The sequence below is a fragment of the Scyliorhinus canicula genome, chromosome 7 (assembly GCF_902713615.1).
Source record: "Scyliorhinus canicula chromosome 7, sScyCan1.1, whole genome shotgun sequence".
Taxonomy (NCBI): Eukaryota; Metazoa; Chordata; class Chondrichthyes; order Carcharhiniformes; family Scyliorhinidae; genus Scyliorhinus; species Scyliorhinus canicula.
In genome coordinates, this window is record NC_052152.1 from 164655609 (window position 1) to 164678494 (window position 22886).

The following is a 22886-nucleotide window of genomic DNA, read 5'->3' on the forward strand; positions in this document are numbered from 1 at the left end:
AACGAAACAGTTTTCGTACGACCGGGGATCTCTATTGGGAGAGAAGTGGTTGGGTATGTATGCCTTCCAGCTTTGGAGCTTGTCATAGTGTGAATGGGAATTATCCCGGGGAAGGGGAAGGCAAATTGCCTGTGGGGCTGAATCAGTGTCGTAAGGGAGAGTAACCTGCTCAGGCGGTGGCTGGGAATGCTGGCAGTGAACCACCGCTTGGGAAGTTCCCCAGAGTGGTTAAACCGAAAATAATCTGGTCACCGAGGCGGGGTCCGGGTAACAGACAAACCTTCCTTGGCCATACATGTGGTGATAGGTCTGGAGGAAGAGATTCATGGTCCCCAGGTCCCCTTCCTTTTGGATCCTAAATGAAGTGAGTATGTTTTCTGATAACCGGCATTCCCGCCATGACTCCCCCTTTGCCCTTTCCGTCTTATTATGATTTTCCCTTCCGCTCGTGCAATCTCCACCTATCCCCTCCTCTCGGCATGAGTTTACCTTTATGGCACCAGTTTTGTTACATCCAAAATCAAATTTACATTTAGTCCAAAAACAGGGCAATGTCCATGCAGCTTTTCCTTCCAATCGTCCGAACCAATGGAGTTGTTTCATTAGTCCCTCATTATTCGTTAACCTGTTGACCTTCCATGAGCCGGTATCATGCCCCCGTGCAGGAGGCCAGTGGAGAACGTCACCTCTGCGTAGGTGAAATGTCCTTGGAGGTTGGTCACGACGACAGGATGAAATAACGCTTTCCCTCCCCATTCCCTCCTTTGGGAGTACCTCGATCGTGACAAGGTAGAAGATGGCCCAGGCGGCCCGCATCCAAACCGACATGCTCCAAACCTGTAAGACAGTGCTGGGGAAAGGAAGCAGGTTAGTGACTGACCTTCTTGCAGTGGTGGAGGTGGACCCAAGCACTCCTCCCTTCTACTTTAGCTGCAGTGGGGGTAGTAAGGAGAACTTGGAAGGGCCCCTCCCATCGAGGTTCCGACCCTTTCCGAACCCAATTTTTTACCATGACATAACTACCAGGCTGCATTTGAGGCAAGCTAGACAATAGGGTCGGTGTCAAGTCAGCCGCTTTAACCTGGCCATGGTGTTCCTTGAGAGCTTTGGTGAGGGATAAGACATAATTCATCATTTCTTCAGTCATGTGGTGAAACTGGAAAGTCTGGGGACCTTTTGGTTCCAGGGTATTCTGAGGGACCTGCCATAAAGGATCTCTGCAGGAGAGAGTCGGGCCAGTCCTGCAGGTGTAACCCGCAGCTCTAAAAGGCTGACAGGGAGCAACTTAAGCCATGTTAACCCCGTTTCCGCTCTCAGTTTCGCCGACTTGCTTTTGAGAGTCTGATTGAGTCTTTCAACAAACCTGCCGGTCTGTGGTCTATATGCACAGTGTAACTGTTGGCATGTGCTCAGTTGGGAGCAGAACTCCTCATTAATCTGACCGATGAAGTGGGGCCCGTTGTCGGAACTTAACTGAGCGGGTATTCCGTACCGGGGAATGATTTCTCTCATTAGAACCTTAACCACAGCTTTGTTATCAGTAGTCGGATATGCCTCAATCCATTTGCTGAATACGTCCACAATAACCAAAACATATTTATAACATTGACATCTTTCCAACTCAATGTAATCCATCTGGAGCATTTCAAAGGGACACTGGGCAACGAGGTTTTCCCCATCTCACAAGGGATACCCTTGCCGGTGTTATACTGCTGGCAAATCAAACACCGGTTATTTATACGCTGGGCAAGCACCTGTAGTTTGGGATGCCACCAAGTGTCCAGTAGTAAGTTGCTCATCCCCTGAGCCCCACAGTGAGTTGCAAAGTGTACACATTTGATGATCCACAACGCTAACGTATCGGACATGCAAGTCTGATGTGCTGGAGTAGTCCGTAAATAAGATGCAAGATCATATGTACAACTTAACTGTTTCCACATTTGCTTATCATCCTCAGAAGCGTCCTCCTGTAACCTTATGAGGTAGGGATGGTTGGCATTGGCTTGTCAGAGGCAGACTTGTTTCTTTTAGAGCTTTTGGTCAGACTCATCATCTTAGGCATCACCACCTGCTGAGTCTGCGCGGCTGTCCGCGCCTCATGATCTGCGCGTCCGTTACCAACATCAACCGGGGTCTTACCATTCATATGGGCAGTGCATTTAATAACAGAAATCTGCGCGGGCAAAAAGAGGGCCTGCAGTAGGTCATTAACTAACCATCGGTGGGATATCTCAGTCCCCGCCGAGGTGATAAATGCCCTATTTTTTCAGAGTTGTCCAAAGTCGTGGACTACCCCAAAGGCATACCTCGAGTCGGTATAAATATTCACTTGGCGGTCCGTCCCGAGTATGCAAACGCGGGTGAGGGCGAAGAGTTCAGTTTGTTGGGCCGAGTAGGGGGTTTGGAAAGCTGCCAATTCCACAATCAGGCCATCCTGATCCACTATCGCGTACCCTGACAGTTTTTGGCCGGTAGGGCTTACCAACACTCTGCCATCAACATACATGGTCATGTCAGGTTGATCTAACCGGGTATCGGTCAAATAGAACATAGAACATAGAACGATACAGCGCAGTACAGGCCCTTCGGCCCTCGATGTTGCACCGATATGGGAAAAAAAAACTAAAGGCCATCTAACCTACACTATGCCCTTATCATCCATATGCTTATCCAATAAACTTTTAAATGCCCTCAATGTTGGCGAGTTCACTACTGTTGCAGGTAGGGCATTCAACGGCCTCACCACTCTTTGCGTAAAAAACCCACCTCTGACCTCTGTCCTATATCTATTACCCCTCAATTTAAGGCTATGTCCCCTCGTGCTAGCCACCTCCATCCGCGGGAGAAGGCTCTCGCTGTCCACCCTATCTAACACTCTGATCATTTTGTATGCCTCTATTAGGTCACCTCTTAACCTTCTTCTCTCTAACAAAAACAACCTCAAGTCCATCAGCCTTTCCTCATAAGATTTTCCCTCCATACCAGGCAACATCCTGGTAAATCTCCTCTGCACCCGTTCCAAAGCTTCCACGTCCTTCCTATAATGAGGCGACCAGAACTGTACGCAATACTCCAAATGCGGCCGTACTAGAGTTTTGTACAACTGCAACATGCCCTCATGGCTCCGGAACTCAATCCCTCTACTAATAAAGGCCATCACACCATAGGCCTTCTTCACAACCCTATCAACCTGGGTGGCAACTTTCAGGGATCTATGTACATGGACACCGAGATCCCTCTGCTCATCCACACTACCAAGAATTTTACCATTAGCCAAATAATCCTCATTCCTGTTATTCTTTCCAAAGTGAATCACCTCACACTTCTCCACATTAAACTCCATTTGCCACCTCTCAGCCCAGCTCTGCAGCTTATCTATGTCCCTCTGTAACCTGCAACATCCTTCCGCACTGTCTACAACTCCACCGACTTTAGTGTCGTCTGCAAATTTACTCACCCATCCTTCTGCGCCCTCCTCTAGGTCATTTATAAAAATGACAAACAGCAACGGCCCCAGAACAGATCCTTGTGGTACGCCACTCGTAACTGAACTCCATTCTGAACATTTCCCATCAACCACAACTCTCTGTCTTCTTTCAACTAGCCAATTTCTGATCCATATCTCTAAATCACCCTCAATCCCCAGCCTCCGTATTTTCTGCAATAGCCGACCGTGGGGAACCTTATCAAACGCTTTACTGAAATCCATATACACCACATCAACCGCTCTACCCTCGTCCACCTGTTCAGTCACCTTCTCAAAGAACTCGATAAGGTTTAGATAGATAGATAGAGAAATACAGCACAGAACAGGCCCTTCGGCCCACGATGTTGCGCCGAACTTTTGACCTAGGTTAATCATAGAATTTTGGACAATTTTTCATGGCCAATCCACCCAACCTGCACATCTTTGGACTGTGGGAGGAAACCGGAGTACCCGGAGGAAACCCACGCAGTCACGGGGAGGATGTGCAGACTCCACACAGACAGCGACCCAAGTCGAAATCGAACTTGGGACCCTGGAGCTGTGAAGCAATTGTGCTATCCACAATGCTACCGTGCTGCCCTTAAGAAGTTAACCTACACTCCATTATTCTACCCTAATCCAAGTACCTATCCAATAGCTGCTTGAAGGTCCCTAACTTTTCCGACTCAACTACTACCACAGGCAGTGCATTCCATGCCCCCACTACTCTCTGGGTAAAGAACCTACCTCTGACATCCCCTCTATATCTTCCACCATTTATCATAAATTTATGTCCCCTTGTAATGGTGTGTTCCACCCGGGGAAAAAGTCTCTGACTGTCTACTCTATCTATTCCCCTGATCATCTTATAAACCTCTATCAAGTCGCCCCTCATCGTTCTCCGTTCTAATGAGAAAAGGCCTAGCACCCTCAACCTTTCCTCATATGACCTACTCTCCATTCCAGGCAACATCCTGGTAAATCTCCTTTGCACCTTTTCCAAAGCTTCCACATCCTTCCTAAAATGAGGTGACCAGAACTGCACACAGTACTCCAAATGTGGCCTGCCCAAGGTTTTGTACAGCTGCATCATCACCTCACGGCTCTTAAATTCAATCCCTCTGCTAATGAACGCTAGCACACCATAGGCCTTCTTCACAGCTCTATCCACTTGAGTGGCAACTTTCAAAGAACTATGAACATAGACCCCAAGATCTCTCTGCTCCTCCACATTGCCAAGAACCCTACCATTAACCCTGTATTCCGCATTCAGATTTGTCCTTTGTGAGGCATGACCTACCCTTCACAAAACCATGCTGACTATCCCTAATCATATTATTCCTATCTAGATGATTATAAATCGAATCTTCCCGCATTGTAGAATCTTCCTGAGTCAGGGTCAAACAGTCATGGCCAGGCGCCCCTTCATGATCGGGGGGCTGCTAAGAAAGCAAGCTGGGTTGATAGTGGTACAATATTCAAATCTCAGCCGAGGATTATTTAAGAGATATATTTCGTACCTATTCTGACGAGCCGTGGTGAGATGCTGAGTCTGAAACTGCCCCAACAGCGCAGTGACCGAGTGGGAGCTGTACACTGTAATGTTTTGTTGGAGTGTTATATTAGCGGCAGCCTGTAAACTGTTGTATATGGCTGTCAGAATCTGGGTGCAAATAGGGTGACCCAGTGCCACTGGATCAAGTTTGGAAGAGTAGTCTGCCACCGGTCGGTGCTTATCGCCATGTTGCTGGGTTAGTACCGCCGTTGAGCACCCCTCCAAAATAGTACAGTACAACTGGAACGGTCGGTCATATAAGGGCCTGCCCAGGGCTGGGACTTGTAATAAGGCCTGCTTTAAGAGACGGAAGACTTTGAGGGCCTCGGTGGTGAGAGTGAACGTCCTTTCTTTGCTGGTGTAAGGCGTCAGCAGCTTAGTATAGACAGCGATGTTTGGTATCCATTGCCTACAATAATTTACCATGCCCAGTGACGGACCTCCTTGGCTGTGGTAGGAGCGGGAAATTGGCATATAGGTTCAATTCGACTGGTTTCGAGACTTCTTTCTGTGGCTGTGAGTAGGACTCCCAGGAACTTGACCTTCGTCTGGGCCACCAGTACCTTGGATTGTGAAACAACATAGCCCAGTGAGGACAGGTGGTTTAATAATTGCATCACATCTTCCCTGTTACTGGGCTCATCGGGACTGGCTATTAATAGGCCATCTACGTACTGTACGAGAGTGGAACCATGTTTCAAATTCAGAGTCTGGAGTTGAGTCTGCAGACATCTGGAGAAAAGCATGGGTGAGTTAACAAATCCCTGTGGAAGTCGGGACCAGGTATACTGCTGTCCATTGTAGGTGAAGGCAAACAAATACTGGCTTTCAGGCGCGAGTGGGAGAGCAAAGAAAGCGTGTTCGAGGTTGACTATGGCAAAGACCCAGGCTTGGGCTGGGATTTGAGTCAGTATGTGGGAGGGATTAGGGGCGAAGGCATGTAATGACTGTGCAATGGCATTCATTGAACGTAAGTCCTGTACTAGCCGGTACTGGTCTGGTTTGCCTGGTTTGGGCACCGCAAGTATGGGTGTGTTACATTCTGATTGGCTCGGGACCAGGATCCCCTGTTGCAACAGTTCTTGGATTAACTTGGCTATAGACGGGATGGCTTGGGATTTCAGGGGGTATTGTCGAATGGAGGGCAGCGTCACATGGTCCTTATTCGCTACCTTAATGGGTGTAACCTTCGCTTGTCCCACCTGTGATGGCTGATCCGCCCAATCCTGAGGGTTGACATATTCCAAAACGTCCCGAGATGATGCTGGAGTCAGGTGTTAACCGTCTCAGGGGCCTCGGAGTACTGTATGGAAGTGCCGTCTGGCAGTACTTGGAGTGCGTATTCTGTCGGACCTGATTGGTCCACTGCCCTCCTTACCATCGGTCCCAGATCCTTGGCATGGTATTGGTTGTGGACTTGGTGTGTAAAATGGGGGGCCATGGAGGCTGATTGTTGCCATAAATGTGGTGGTATTGTAACAAAGTCGGCTGTACCTTCTTGTCCCGTGACTGTGGCTGTAATCGTGATTGGCCATTCAGTCCCAGCTAATGACTGATATTTGTCCTCTAATTCACGACTCTGTCCGGTTCTGTCATAAGCCAGGGTAACGTGGTGCAGCGAATATTCAATGTCCAATGTCCACCACTGGGGTGTAGTAGAGACATAACACTGTGGTCTCGGTCTCCATGATTGAACCGTTACCCCCTCGTCCCCACATTCTAGCCGTAGCTGGAAGATACACAGTAGGTCTCGGGCCAGCAAATTGCAATCCAACCCGGTGGTGACCACAAATTGATGATCTGTCGACTCATTCTCATAAGTTACCTTCGCCGGTTCAGAAATGGGAAACTGATACACCTGGCCTTGGAATCCCGACAAATGCTGGGTGTGGTCAGATAGTGGTAGTTGGAGTTTCGATTGATCCGAAGACATGGCTGCTCCAGTGTCGATCATAAATGGGTGATGTTGATCCATCTGCAGAGAAACGATGGGTTCTCTGTCCGAATGGAGAGTCCGTATGACTAAATTGGCTAGTCAATCTTGTGTTGGGAAGGGTTTTGCTTGGGAAAAGTCGGTGTACCTCATCTGCCCTCCCCTTGGTGGGTACCCCCTTCTTGGCGTTGGGTATCCTCCTCCTGCCACCTGTCTTCTAAATGGGCATTCCTGGTGCCAGTGATCTGCGTGGCCACAATTGAAACATGCATTGTTCCCTCTATATCCCGGCCCTCTTCCCCGTGCTCTTCTCCGGGTGGACCAATGGCCCCGCAGAGGGGGTGGCAGTTGCAAGGTTGCTGGTGCATATGGCGGGCCGTAGAGAGGGGCTGAAGGTCCATTTGGGTGGGTTAGATATCCTCCCCATGCTGATCCACTCACCCGAGGTCACAATATTGGGGTTCCGGCTGGTAAGCCACCGTACCTGCGTTCGGTTGGGGGTCTCGGATCGTCCTTTTTCGTTACATACTCGGTCTTAATTTTTGTAACTGGGCCTCCTTCTTGGCCTCTGCCCTCCTTCCAATAAAATCTAACTGCCTGGGCCATCTGGGAAGGGTCATTCTCTGTCCAATTCATGTTATTACATTTCACAGCGGTGGCCACGGAAGGTGGCACGCAATGCATTAACATAGCGCAATATTGAGGGGAATTCTGACCATTTTGATACGGCAAGCCGCCTGACTGCCCACGGTAGATTTAATTAAAGCATTCCAGAAATTCCTCTGGCTCCTCGGTCTTTTTCGGTTTGATATCTAGGATAGCAGAGATGTTTATGGGCGTTTGAAATGTTGCACTTAGTGCATTCAGGATTTGTGCCCATGTATCATCGTCCATGGCATGGGCCTGCTGATGGGCAGCGTGGTCGGCATAATTCAAGTGGTTGAGGTGACTGCGGTATTCGGCTGGGGTTAAAACCTGTTGGACTAGGGCCCAGAGGTTCCTCGAGTCAGCTTGATAAACTGAGATGGTGGTTCTCAGATAGTCCACAAAAGCAGCAGGAGACTTATTCCAGTCTGGGATTGCAGTTAGAATAGAGATCATCTCACTGGGTCTCCACTGAAAATAAACATCTATCGTGGGCTGAGCTGCCGCTGTAGCGACATCAGGGTTGGGCATTTTCCTAATCAGCAACTGTCTCGGAGTCTCGCTAGGGGGCGTCAAAAATAATGTAGATGGGGGAGATTCCTCTTTAGAAACGTCGGAGTCCTCCCCTTCCGATAGGGGGGGGGCTCCGGTTCTTCAGAACCGTCCCTGTCCTCGTCCCGTGGTACAGAATTTTCTGTCCTGTCATCTTGGCTTTAAGGGTTCTAGGTCGTAGGCGTAATTGTTTCCAGATGGTCTCAGATCCCTTTTTCATAGTCCGAGATCGGGTCCTCCAGCTGACCGGGCTTGTATAACGGGACTTCCCTTTTCTAACGGGTGTCGGGGGTGAGGAAGTAGTACCCGAGCTATCAATTGAAGGAGCTAGCAACGGTACCTGTGGAGTTATTATGCGGTCGGCCAGAGGGGGAGGGATAATCGTCTGGGCCTGTGAGACTGAGTCTAGGGGCACTGGAGTGGCCGGCATGATTTGAATCTGTGAAACAGCGACTGGAAATAAATTATGATCCCTGGGGGTGCACTTGGTGGTGGTGCAGGCAATGCTGCTGGTGCCGTCGGGACCCTACCGGACACGGTCCAATTCTCTAGGTCTTCGTCTACCTCTGTCAATGCAAGGCCAGCCATTGAACTACATAGTCCACTTTTCTCACTCAAGGCTGCCCTTTTAGGTGTCTCCCTTTCTTTCTGTGCGCGTTTTTTGAATGCACACTCCTTTTTCAGGATTTCCAGAGTTTCTGGTTCCCCTTCACTAATTGATATTCCCATTTTAAGGGTGTTTTCTTGCCAACTTGATAACAGGTTTTTATCTTTCCCCTCTTGGCAATATGACCCCCATAATCCAATTAACTCCTTCGCTTTCATTCCCTTATTCTTTTTCCAGAATTTCTCCTGAATTTTCTTAATGATTTCCAAATCTTTGGTTCCCCCTAGTAACCATTCATCTCCCAATTTCTTATTTAGAGCTGCGGAAAATTGCCTAAAGTCTCTTCCTTTGTCCGGGTATCTATCACATAGACATACAGTGCAGAAGGAGGCCATTCGGCCCATCGAGTCTGCACTGACCCACTTCCACCCGATCCCCATAACCCAATAACTCCTCCCAACCTTTTTGGACACTAAGGGCAATTTATCATGGCCAATCCACCTAACCTGCACATCTTTGGACTGTTGGAGGAAACCAGTGCACCCGGAGGAAACCCTCGCAGACACGGGGAGAACGTGCAGACTCCGCATCGACAATGGTCCAGTGGGGAACTGATCCTGGGACCCTGGCGCTGTGAAGCCACAGGGCTAGCCACGTGTGCTACCGTGCAGAAATCAAATAATGCTTGTAAGGAACTACCTGGGTCACTCGTGTTATCTAAACAATTCCCCATAATCTCGAACTATTCCTCAGACTGCGTTGTTCGCCACTACAGTCCAAGAATACAATTTAATTTAATCAATTCTAGTTCTCAACACACACACTGAACTGAATTATCCCTGGTTCCCTCAGTTCTCTAATCGGCTCTTAACTGAACTATCACTAGGATATTCCCTCAGTTTCTATCTGAATTATCGCTTGGATATTCCCTCCGTGCTTATTAACCCTCAGTCGTACCTACGTCGACTGAAATTTAATTTTTTGATTCCGCCAGACTGACCTTTGATCACGTCGAGATGATCTTACCTGACCATTTGCGAGTGATCAAACTTTTATCAGATTACGAGACAGAGGAAAACTGACATGGTCATTTCCCAGCTACTCACGTCGTGGCCCATTTCCTCTCTCTCCGTCCGAGACTAGTTTAATTCTGATTTCGCAGATGACCGGTGATCGTCTGTTGAGATCCCACTTCTGACACCGAATGAGAATTCGAGATCCTTTTGCCCTCAGTCTGGTCTCAGTAAATATACCGAATCGGATTGTAAAACAATTTAATTTATTTGCGCGTCTTGCGAGCTGACTCACTCTGCCAGAGTCTTGTCGAGTCCCCAGAGTGAGTGAGATACAGAACAAAGACTTTGTCTCATATACATTGGTATTTAAAAAATGGGGTTACACACACGACCAAATAAGGTAACTTGGCAATTGTAGGGTTTCCATAGGTTCTCTCACACTCTTTAACCTAGCCATATAAGGTAATCTTAGCAATTACTGATCCCAATAGGCTGCCCTCACATTCATTTTGCCTGGGGCCCCTGTGAGCACCCATCACCCTCACCATAATACTCCTGACTTAGCCTGGCTACCCACCATGCTTCAGTGCTATCCCCGTTTGTCCATTTCCTCAAGATCAGAAATCTAAAGTTTATTTTACATGGTCGTTACTCAAATAGCAGATATTTGAGAGAAAGTCCAATCCTGTAAGACGTGTTATTGATACATGCAGCAACTATTTTTCCCATAGTATGTTTCAAAGCTTTGAGAGGAATGTGCCAGCAGCTATGCCAAGCTAAAACACGAGGAAATGCTAAGTGACTGCTTCCGAAAAGTTGACAACTGAAAAATAGCCCTGAGGAAAGGCCTCTAATATGTGTAAACAAGAATTTGTACATGTTTTGTAACTTAAGCTGGAGGAGTTTCAACCATCCTGCTGTTGGTTAAGAATTCATCGTGACATTTTTGCAGTTATTAATTTTCTAAATCAAACCCTCTCTACCTTCTTTGATGTCTTTGCTTCACGATATCATTTTCATTCTTTCCCCAATACACCTTACACCTTCACTCCTTTAACCTATCCCTATCCAAGACCCAGAATGCTGCTTCTGTTCTCGGTGATCTTCTCCTGCCCTAGTTGCCCTCCATCCAGCCCCAGAGATTTCTGCGGTCTGCCAGTTCTGGCTTTGTGATATTCCTGATTTTAACCACTATATCATTAGTGCCATGACGTAAGCTTTCTGAGCCCTCATTTCTGGAATTCCCTCCCAATGATCTATAACAATCTTTATTGTCACAAGTAGGCTTACATTAACACTGCAATAAAGTTACTGTGAAAAGCCCCTGGTTGCCACAATCCAACGCCTGTTAAGGTACACAGAGGGAGAATTCAGAATGTACAAATTACCTAACAGCACTTTTTTGGGGATTTGTGGGAGGAAACCGGAGCACCCGGAGGAAACTCACGCAGTCACAGGGAAACGTGCAGACTCCATACAGACAGTGACCCAAGACTGGATTTGGACCTGGGACCTTGGAGTTGTGAAGCAATAGTGCTACCCACTGTGCTATGGTGCCGCCCACGTCTCCAATTCTTCTTCCCCTTTTAACCCCTGAAAATGTACCTCCTGACCAAGCATTTGGTCATCTGGCCGAAGACCACCTTATGTGGCTCAATGCCAAATTATATTTAGCTATGCTTGTATTGCACCATTGGACATTTTCTCAAGGGTGCTGCATAGATGCATGCTGTTGTTGTAGTTGTATAGCTGAACATAATTTAGATGTACTGGAGGAAAAAATATAAGTACAGAAATGATTGAAGAGGAAATAATAACTTTTTAAGGCATAAGACTGGTAATGAATTTCTGGGGAAATCTATAAAAATAGGGAAACCGGAACACTCGGAGGAAACCCATGCGGACAGGGGGAGAACGTGCAGAGTCCACACAGAGATTGACACAAGCAGGGAATTGAACCTGGGACCCTGGAGCTGTGAAGCAACATTGCTACCCACTGTACTACCATGCTGGGGAAACTTCTGAATTATAATTTTTAAATGATGCATCCTGTTATATTTCATGATTGTCATATTTTTATCTAAAAAAAAGTGTGACAACACCCTGGGCTAGTGCGTGGTCTATTCCAGCCCCACAGGCCCCGGAGTCCCAGCAGAAGTGAATTAACCAATAATTTGTATGTTTTCCTGAGATCTTTGACCCTTGACTGCTTCAATGCCTTACAGGCACCAGATTTGTATGTAAAACATCTGAAAAGGAACTGTTAATAACAGGAGAAGAGATAAACATGCAATTATATTAATAGAACAATGGCCTGCTAATCTAACTATTCCCCTGAAACCATCCCATCCTCCTCCCACACAAGGCAGACAAACAATGGGGATAGGGAAGGATCAAAATAATGAGGATTAAACTGGGAATGAGGGATTTGAGTGCCTTCGCTGCTGACGTTGAGGTCTTTGCAGGCAACCACCTTTTCAGGAAGAGAAGCATTGAAATCCACTGGTTGTATTGGACCCTCTAGTTTGTGCCTTCAATTAAAACCCGCAGGCTGCAGTAATTCCTCTGGGGAGTCACTTTCACCTGACTGACCTCAGTCTCACCGAGGCTATATTAGAATTCCCTGCGCAAAAATTTAAAAGAGGGTTTGCATCTGGAATGCTTTGCACTCTGCATCTGGAATGCTTGGCTGCTTTTTCTGAAGATCATGATTAACATTACTGAAGAGAAAGAGAAAAGGGTTCTTTCTTCAGGACCTCTAGAGATCTCAGGAGAGAGCTATCAGCATTGTGCCTTCCTCAGTCTTACAACCAAATGTTAGGCTTTCACAGGCCTGGCTGGAGACTGTTTCCAGCCTTTTACTCAGAGTATAACTTTCACAGGCTTGGCTGGAAAGAAAGAGCATTTTCACTCGTCAGCCTTAGCTGATAGAGAGGGTTTTAAACCTGCTTCTCGCTGCTCTTGAAATCTAAGCAGAATTGACTCTGCTGCCTTTCTCCCAGAAGCTTCTGAGGGACTCTACCAGTCAACATCAAGAATTGGATAAGGCTCGGAATGCCAGAAGAGTTTATTGGCTGCTAGCCAAGTCTATCAAAATTACATTACTGGACCCTGCCACATCGCAGACTGCATTGAGGGGAGTCCTCTTGGGCCAGTTGAAAGAGCACATTAGATGATGGGTATTTTCAGTAATCGTCCAGATACAAAAGTTAAGTGCACAGTATGCAGAATTGAAGCAGTCAGCACAACAGGATTTAAAAAGGGAATCATGGGTCAAACAAGGATTTAAAAGAGGTTCCTTACAAAAGGCAAAAAACATGGCTTTTGAATTTATAAAAGTCTATCTGGACTATCACAAACTATTTTTGTACTTAAATTAACAGAAAGCTTTACCCTGTCCAATTCCCCATCTTTCAAATCGAGATCTCTCTGTCACTAACACTTCCCTTTTACCCTCAATTCATCGTAGAACTCTTACCCTCTCCCATAAATGCTCTTTTCTCCTCAAATATAGTTCAAACTCGTACTTGTCTTCCACCCCATCCTCTATTCAAAGTATTAATCTTCTCCCCCTTCCTCTCCTACTCCAAATCAACTTAACCCCCTTCATCCCTCCAGCCCTTTCAATGCAACATGAAACCTGCCTCCCCCACAACCCCAACCCCACCATCCCCACCAAAGGGGTATCCTTTTTTTTCTTTCCTCCCGGCTCCCCAGTTCATACTAAAGTTCTCCACCATTCCTCCCCTATTGCAAAGCCTGGTCACTGCTTCACCTGTCTTCTCTCTCCCATTTGTTGCTATAATTTGCTCTTTCCTTTCACCTTGATTGTCAGAATTTCTTTCCCCGACCCTCTGCCATTCATTTCCAACTTTCCCTTTGCGTGTCATTGCTCTTCATTTATTTTTTTTTTTTCATTCACCTTCATTGTCTATTTAACTGCCTCCCATTTCTCTTTCTATGCATCTTTTCCATCAGTGTCATTGCCATCTCTTACTGGCATTTTCACTCAGCTTCTACTCCTAACTGGGTACTGTCAAATATCAAAGCTTTTTGATGCCGTACACAACAGGTTCTTCTGTGATAATTTCCATCTATATTATGCAGTGACTTGTTTCATTTCTATTTTCAACAGGACTCTGGTAGGACTATTGCTCAGGAGAGACAAGTCCACTTGTTTTTTCTCAATAAGCACTGATATGTGGACCTGATTCAAAAGAATGACTGGTGGAGCAAAATGATTTCTTACCAACCAATTTTACTGCTCTTTCCAATGTTAATGATAACAAGAGATCTGTTTGGTAGGACCCCAAGGGATCAGCCCTTTGAAAATTATCATGGGATGTTTTAGTATCCACGTGAGCAAGCAAAGAGGGTCTCATTTTAATGTTGCAGATGGTATTGCTGACATTGCAACGTGCACTCAGGCTTGCACTGGAATTTCAGCTCAGGTTAAGGGGATCAACCCACAATTTTTGTAACCTGATGCAAGAGTGCCACAAACAAGCCAATTTGCAGTTCCATCTAAAAATTGACTGGATAGTCCTGTGTTACATTGTTATCTTCGCCTCAGAAAGAAACATGGGGAAACTGGCAACATTTATGAGCATGTCAGCGAGCTGCTTCACAAGAAAAACTGGTAATTGGCAATTAGTGCTGGCTTATGTCTGATTAGGAAGTGCCTGAACCTGGGAAAAGCAGCACTGGCCAAGCAATGCTGGGTCATTTTGTTTCAACACCAAAGTACGATTAAAATGTGGATTTTCATTGCAGAGAGGACAGATGTGGGAGATCTTTGTAATCCCAGGTACGTCAGATATGTGATTTCTTCCACGTATATGTTGAGGTAATAAACTGAGCAAACAGCTTTCCTGTGTGGACTACTTGTAAAAGTTTGGCAAACAGCTGCGTTTGCTCTTGCTAGCAACCGGCCGACTGTAACCTAGCAACATCCGCGCTGAAGTATTCAGCAGCACAAGCCATACAAGACAACTCCTTGATGTTGCAAACCATTACTTTTTTTAAAATCCTACACAGACTACACCTATATGGCAAAGCATCAAACAAATTACCACCATTCTATGCACCTCCCAAGAGCTCACTTTAGTATAGATAATGTAGGCGCTCCCTATACTTCCTCAAAGTGACTTCTGATGCCACAGACATTACCATCAAGACGCCAGCCTTCAGGATTTTTGACTTTTCCTGTTCTATTTCATGCGGAATAACAAAAAGGAGCAGGGTCAAGCTCCATTCATAAAAATGCTTATTTTTAATCAACGGCAGAGGAGTGCGGTACAATTCATTTGCACATCTGTCAGTCATGCAATAAACAAATCTTCCATGATTACACACACTTTCACGAGCTATCAGGGGTGGCCACACTGTAATTTGGATCTAGTCCACTTTTGCCACATCATGCCGCTTGCAATGGTTTTAAAAAGATGTTGCCCATGGCACCCTCATTCCAAGCAAAGAGCCATACACCTGCATTGTCTGGTCGCCAACCTTGTCACTGGCTGGCTCGGCATGCTCTCTAATGAGCTGGCACTTCACATTGGGTTGGCATGGCGAAACCCTGTTTTCAAACTGCTGTTGCTCTGTCCTAGGGATACAAAAAAGGTTGGCCAAAATCTCAGATTTACATTGGAGTTAAATCGACTAGATCCTGAGTGATTTCAGGAACTTAAAAGTCTTAGGGGTTTGCAATTAAGTAAAAAATTAAGAGTTTCCACATATTATCCATCTTAGATATGTACGAAAAGTCTCTGAAAAGTCTGGCCTCAAGTTCGATGTTATCACTTAGAACTATGACTTGATAAGCTGAATGCACATTCTACAATCTGAACATATGCACCCTTACCAGCCTCTCGTACCAGCCTCCCCGAACAGGCGCCGGAATGTGTCAACTAGGGGCTTTTCACAGTAACTTTATTGAAGCCGACTCGTGACAATAAGCGATTTTCATTCATTTTCATTTCATATGCAATTGGCACATCTTTATAGGAGGCAGCATTAGAATTTTGCCAGATCTGTAGGCAACCACATAAGGGGGAAGAAGATGGAGAAGCACATTTAGGGTCAGCTGCAAGAAAATGCAAGAAATAAGAGAGTGATGATGATAGGGGACCTATAACAATCCTAATATAGACTTGTAACAATCTAAACGGAAAAGAGGGGGAGGCCTTCCACAAAAGTGAGCAAGAGAATTTTCCGGATCAACCCTGGCTTTGAAAGCAGACCAAGCAGGCCAGCAGCATGGTTCGATTCCCGTAACAGCCTCCCTGAACAGGTGCCGGAATGTGGCGACTAGGCTTTTCACAGTAACTTCATTTGAAGCCTACTCGTGACAATAAGCGATTTTCATTTTCATGAGGAAGAAAGTTGTGCTGAATCTAGTTCTGGGGAAAGATGTCCAATCCAATTCTCTTCCCAAACCTGGTGGTGCACTAAGGAAGACTTTAGTCTGTTTCCAGAGCAAGAAATTCCTGGAGCAGGTTGTTAGTGTGTTGCCAGGTGCTTATAGCTTGAGGGGCATCACTCCATGCCAAGTGTGGTTGACCAGGAGACTCTCCCACTCTTACTGCCAGCCATTAGCATGTTTGGAAGGATTTTCAGGTTGACACACTCAACTTGTTTGACCGCATTATGAATGCACCTTAGTTGACTATCAAGTCCTGGGTGGGACTCAAAACCGGAGCTTCAGGCTCATGGGCAGGGATAAGAGCATAATAAGGACAAAAGAACTGGGAGCAGGAGTTGGCCATCTGGCCCCTCGAGCCTGCTCTGCCATTCAATGAGATCATGACTGATCTTTAGTGGGCTCAGCTCCACTTTCCCTCCCGAACACCATAACCCTTTATTCATTTATTCTTCAAAAAACTATTGATCTTTATCTTGAAAATATTTAATGAAGGAGCCTCAACTGCTTCACTGGGCAGGGAATTCCATAGATTCACAACCCTTTGGGCGAAGAAGTTCCTCCTAAACTCAGTCCTAAATCTACTTCCCGTTATTTTGAGGCTATGCCCCCTAGTTCTGCTTTCACACGACAGTGGAAATAACCGGCCCACATCTATCCTATCTATTCCCTTCATAATCTTATATGTTTCTATCAGATCCCCCCGCATTCTTCTAAATTCCAACAAGTACAGTCTACTCAACCTCTCCTCGTAATCCAACACCCTCAACTCTGGAATTAACCTGGTGAATCTCCTCTGCACACCCTCCAGCACCAGTACGTCCTTTCTCAGGTAAGGAGACCAAAACGGAACACAATACTCCAGGTGTGGCCTCACTAACACCTTATACAGTTGCAGCATAACCTCCCTAGTCTTAAATTCCATCTCTCTGGCAATGAAGGACAAAACTCCATTTGCCTTCTTGATCACCTGTTGCACCTGTAAACCAACTTTTTCTGACTCATGCACTAGGACACCCAGGCCCCTCTGCACAGTAGCATGTGGGATGCTACCCACTGCAGCACAAGGCCACCAGAGAAAGAAGTGGGGCAGGTGTAACATGTTTCAGTATGGGAGTATTTTGGGACCAGTGATGACAACATAAAATAATCAGGTTTAAAAGTGTTATGGAAAAAGACATGGAACCCTCAAGTGTGAAAATATTTAATTGAAGAAAGGTCAGTTGAGTAAGTTGAAAACGGGTCTGGCCCAGCTTGATTGGAATTAAAAACTGGTAGACAAAACGATCATTGGACAATGGAAGTCCTTCAAAGAGGAAAGGGTTTAAGCAGAGTGTGGACATGTTCCCTCGAGCTGTAAAGGAAGGACACAGCTAGAGCTCCCTGGAGAGGTTAAAATGAGACAGACATTGGAGTTTCATGAAAATTACAAGATTAGTAATACAGCAGAGAAGCTTGACTAATACAGCAAGTGAATGAAGAGGTGTGTTCCAGAAACACATATATAGACAAGGTCAATGATGCATGATGATACTTTGAATGCGAGTCTTTGCAGGTAATTAAGTCTTTACATGTCCTGACAGAGCGAGAGAGGGATAATCACAGGTTAAAGTGGTATCAATTGTCTTAAGCCAGGACAATTGGTAGGATTTTGCAAGCCCAGGCCAGGTGGGGGGGGGGGGGGGTGAGTGTAATGCGACATGAATCCAAAGTCCCGCTTGAGGCCCGACTCATGTGTGAAATCAGTTTCAGTTATCAGTCTTTAGTGGGCTCAGCTCCACTTTCCCTCCCGAACACCATAACCCTTTATTCATTTATTCTTCAAAAAACTATTGATCTTTATCTTGAAAATATTTAATGAAGGAGCCTCAACTGCTTCACTGGGCAGGGAATTCCATAGATTCACAACCCTTTGGGCGAAGAAGTTCCTCCTAAACTCAGTCCTAAATCTACTTCCCGTTATTTTGAGGCTATGCCCCCTAGTTCTGCTTTCACACGACAGTGGAAATAACCGGCCCACATCTATCCTATCTATTCCCTTCATAATTTTATATGTTTCTATCAGATCCCCCCGCATTCTTCTAAATTCCAACAAGTACAGTCTACTCAACCTCTCCTCGTAATCCAACACCCTCAACTCTGGAATTAACCTGGTGAATCTCCTCTGCACACCCTCCAGCACCAGTACGTCCTTTCTCAGGTAAGGAGACCAAAACGGAACACAATACTCCAGGTGTGGCCTCACTAACACCTTATACAGTTGCAGCATAACCTCCCTAGTCTTAAATTCCATCTCTCTGGCAATGAAGGACAAAACTCCATTTGCCTTCTTGATCACCTGTTGCACCTGTAAACCAACTTTTTCTGACTCATGCACTAGGACACCCAGGCCCCTCTGCACAGTAGCATGTGGGATGCTACCCACTGCAGCACAAGGCCACCAGAGAAAGAAGTGGGGCAGGTGTAACATGTTTCAGTATGGGAGTATTTTGGGACCAGTGATGACAACATAAAATAATCAGGTTTAAAAGTGTTATGGAAAAAGACATGGAACCCTCAAGTGTGAAAATATTTAATTGAAGAAAGGTCAGTTGAGTAAGTTGAAAACGGGTCTGGCCCAGCTTGATTGGAATTAAAAACTGGTAGACAAAACGATCATTGGACAATGGAAGTCCTTCAAAGAGGAAAGGGTTTAAGCAGAGTGTGGACATGTTCCCTCGAGCTGTAAAGGAAGGACACAGCTAGAGCTCCCTGGAGAGGTTAAAATGAGACAGACATTGGAGTTTCATGAAAATTACAAGATTAGTAATACAGCAGAGAAGCTTGACTAATACAGCAAGTGAATGAAGAGGTGTGTTCCAGAAACACATATATAGACAAGGTCAATGATGCATGATGATACTTTGAATGCGAGTCTTTGCAGGTAATTAAGTCTTTACATGTCCTGACAGAGCGAGAGAGGGATAATCACAGGTTAAAGTGGTGTCAATTGTCTTAAGCCAGGACAATTGGTAGGATTTTGCAAGCCCAGGCCAGGTGGGGGGGGGGTGAGTGTAATGCGACATGAATCCAAAGTCCCGCTTGAGGCCCGACTCATGTGTGAAATCAGTTTCAGTTATCAGTCGCTCACGATGCCAAGGTCCCTGGTTCGATCCCGGCTCTGGGTCACTGTCCACGTGGAGTTTGCACATTCTCCCTGTGTTTGCGTGGGTTTCGCCCCCACAGCACAAAGTTGTGCAGGCTAGGTGGATTGGCCATGCTAAATTGCCCCTTAATTGGAAAAAATGAATTGGGTACTCTAAATTTATGAAAATAAACATTGAAGAGGATAGCGAAAGACTTCTGGATGTCATACTAAAACACATGGCAGATTAACTAACACAAGGTATTGTAAAGCGATGCATTTTTGTGGAAAGAATGAGAAGGATGTTTGAAAAAAAGCATATAGGACCCTTGGCTTTATTAATCAAGTAGAGTACTAAAGTTATAATAAATATTTCTAAAATCCTGGTTGGCCTCAGTTGTGGTTCTGTGTTCAATCTTGGGCACCACACTTGAGGGAAAATATCAGGGCCTTAGATAGGGTGCAGAAGATATTTACCAAAATGGTATCAAGGATTTTGACTATAATTACGTGGCCAGATTAGGGATGTTCTCCTCAAACTTTCTGACAAAATATTATTGACCTGAAATGCTACCTTTGAATTTCCCACAACAGATGTTGATTGACTTGGTGAGTATTCCTAGTACATTCTGTATTTCTTTAAGATTAGTCAGGAGGAAATTTGATAGAAGTTTTCAAAATCGTGATCTTTTACAAAGTAAATCAGGAGAAACAGTTTGCATTTCCAAAGGGTCAGCAATCAAAGGCACCGTTTTTAATTAATTGGCAAAATAAACCTAGGTGCATTGCGAAGAAACTTTCCTTTTATACATAGATTGTTGCAATCTGGAAAACACTGCTCTCTAGGGTGTTGGAACAGTAAACTTCTAACCTGAATGTAGGAAGGGAATTTTTTTTCCAAGGCTTTTGTGAAAGGGCATGGGAATGCGACAAATTAGATATGCAACCAAAGAACTTGCACAGGCATGATGGGCTGAATGGTCTCTTTCTGTACTGTATCATTTACTGATTCTTTGAAATGCCTTTATAATCCCGAGTCAATTGACTCAATCCTTTCCTGGATGAATTCCTTTCCTCACTCTTCCATAAACTCTAGATCACCTGATACGTCTATATCCTTTTCCAGAAGAGACTTTCTCACCCCTCACTAACATTCTTGATTACCTTTGCTAGCTCCTAAGCTCAAAGTTCTTCAAATTTTAAATTATTATCCTTTTTTCTAAAATCCCTCCATGACTTCATCCTTGCTACCTCTGGAAGCTCTTCCAACCCTAATGCATTGTTCAAACTTCTTTCCCCTCTGGGACTCTTATCTCATACAACCCCCTTCTCCTACCGCTCTGTCAAAAGGTTGTCACAGAGGTCCTACCTCTGGCTGGGTTGGGTTTGTCCTGTTTCTTGTGTCCTGTACAGAGGACAAATTGATCCCAGCCAATTACCACCCTATCAGTCGACTGTCCCTCGCCAGAAAAGTGATGGAAAGTCATTAAGAGTGCTATCAAGCGGAGCATACTCAGCAACAACCTGCTCATGGATGCTCAGTTTGGGTTCCACCAGGAACACTCAGTTCCTGACCTCATTACAGCTTTGGATCAAAAATGGACAAAAGAGCTGAATGCCAGAGGTGAGGTGACAGATACTGTCCTTGACATCAAGGCAGCATTTGACCTAGCATAGCATCAAGGAGCCCTAGCAAAACTGGAGTCAATGGGAATTGGGACAAAATCTCCGCTGGTTGCGGTCATACCTGGCACAAAGAAAGATGATTGTGGTGGTTGGAGGTCAATCATCTCAGCTCCAGGACATCACTGCAGGAGTTCCTCAGCTTCGTGTCCTAGTCACAACCATATTCAGCTTCAATCATCGGTGAACTCCCTTCTATCATAAGGTCAGAAGTGAGGATGATTGCAGGTGACTGCACAATTTTCAGCACCATTCACGACTTCTCAGATAATGAAGCAGTCCATGTCCAAATGCAGCAAAACCTGGAAAATTTCCAGGCTTGAGCTGAAAAGTGGAAAATAAAATTCATGCCACACAAGTGCCAGATATTGACTATGTCCTACAAGGGAGGATCTAACTATCGCCCCTTGACTTTCAATGGCATTACCATCACTAAATCCCCCAGAATCAACATCCTGGGGGTTATCACTGATCAGAAACTGAACTGGACTAGCCATATTACTACTGGGGCTACTAGGGCAGGTCAAAGGCGAGGAATCTGACGGCGAGTAACTCACCTCCTGATCCCCAAATGCCTGTCCACCATCTACAAGGCACAAGTCAGGGGTTTAATGGAATACTCTCCACTTGCCTGTATGAGTGCAGTGCCAACAACACTCAAGAGGTTCAACACCATTCAGGACAAAGCAGCCCGCTTGATTGCTACCCACTCCAAAAACATTCACTCCGTCCACCACCGACGAACAGTGGCAGCCGTGTGTACCATGTACAGGATGCACTCAAGTAACTCACCAAGGTTCCTTAGGCAGCATCATGACCACCACCACCCAGAAGGACAAGAGCAGCAGAAACCTGAGAACCCCATCATCTGGAGGTTCTTCGCCAAGTCACCCCCATTTGGAACAGCTCTGTGGGTGTGTCTACACTTCAGGGGCCGCAGCAATTCGAGAAGGCAGTTCAGCATCACCTTCTGAAGGGCAACTAGGGATGGGCAATAAATGCTGCCCTAATCAGCGAAGCCCAAATCCTGTAAAACAAATTTTTAAATATTCCCTGCAATTCTCTCCCCAAATCTCTTTTTAATTGGGCTGCATGGTAGCACTGTCGCCTCACAGCGCCAGGGTCCCAGGTTCGATTCACTGCTGCATCACTGTCTGGGCGGAGTCTGCACGTTCTCCCCGTGACTGCGTGGGTTTTCTCCGGGTGCTCCGGTTTCCTCCCATAGTCCTAAAACGTGCAGGTTAGGTGGATCGGCCATGGTAAATTGCTCTCAGTGACCAAAAAAGGTTAGGAGGGATTATTGGGTTATGGGGATAGGGTGAAAGTGAGGGCTTGAGTGGGTTGGGCCGAATGGCCTCCTTCTGCACTGTTTGTTCTATGTTCTATAAATAAGGAAACACTGGGTTGACTCAGGTCGAATAACCCAAATGAAAGTAATCTCACAAAAATGCCCCGTTTTTAGAGGGGTGCAAATACTAAACACTCAAAACATCACGAATGAAAAAAAATTGATAAATTAAATCATGATATTGTTTCCAGTGTCAACTACTCAATGGTCACAGATGGGTGAAGCATATCTGGGGGCCAGTGATTGCTCCTTCTTCAGCGTCAACCCTGCCATGAAATTGGCTGTAGAATGTAGCCACAACTTGAATTGCTCTGTTGATCCTATGGATAGCCACCATTGCCTGGGTCAGAGTCACAAGGAGATCCAGCGACTTGCATCCTCCTTGTTTCTCATATTGAGATCGTGTTTAAAACCCACTCCTTTCACAAGGATTATTGTCACCCTCTCCAAGTATCACCTTCTTGACTTGGCCTCAGTGAAGCCACCTAGGGCATTTTTTCTATCTTAAAGGTGCCCTGAAATGTTACATTAACCAG

The 22886-nt window shown here is 45.7% G+C and overlaps 1 protein-coding gene across 1 annotated transcript in view; it reads right to left on the reverse strand.

Moving 5' to 3' along the window:
* Positions 1 to 22886, reverse strand: part of LOC119969496 (fibronectin type III domain-containing protein 11-like) — a 289739-nt gene that overhangs the window by 73009 nt on the left and 193844 nt on the right. The gene's annotated exons all lie outside the window — the stretch shown is intronic.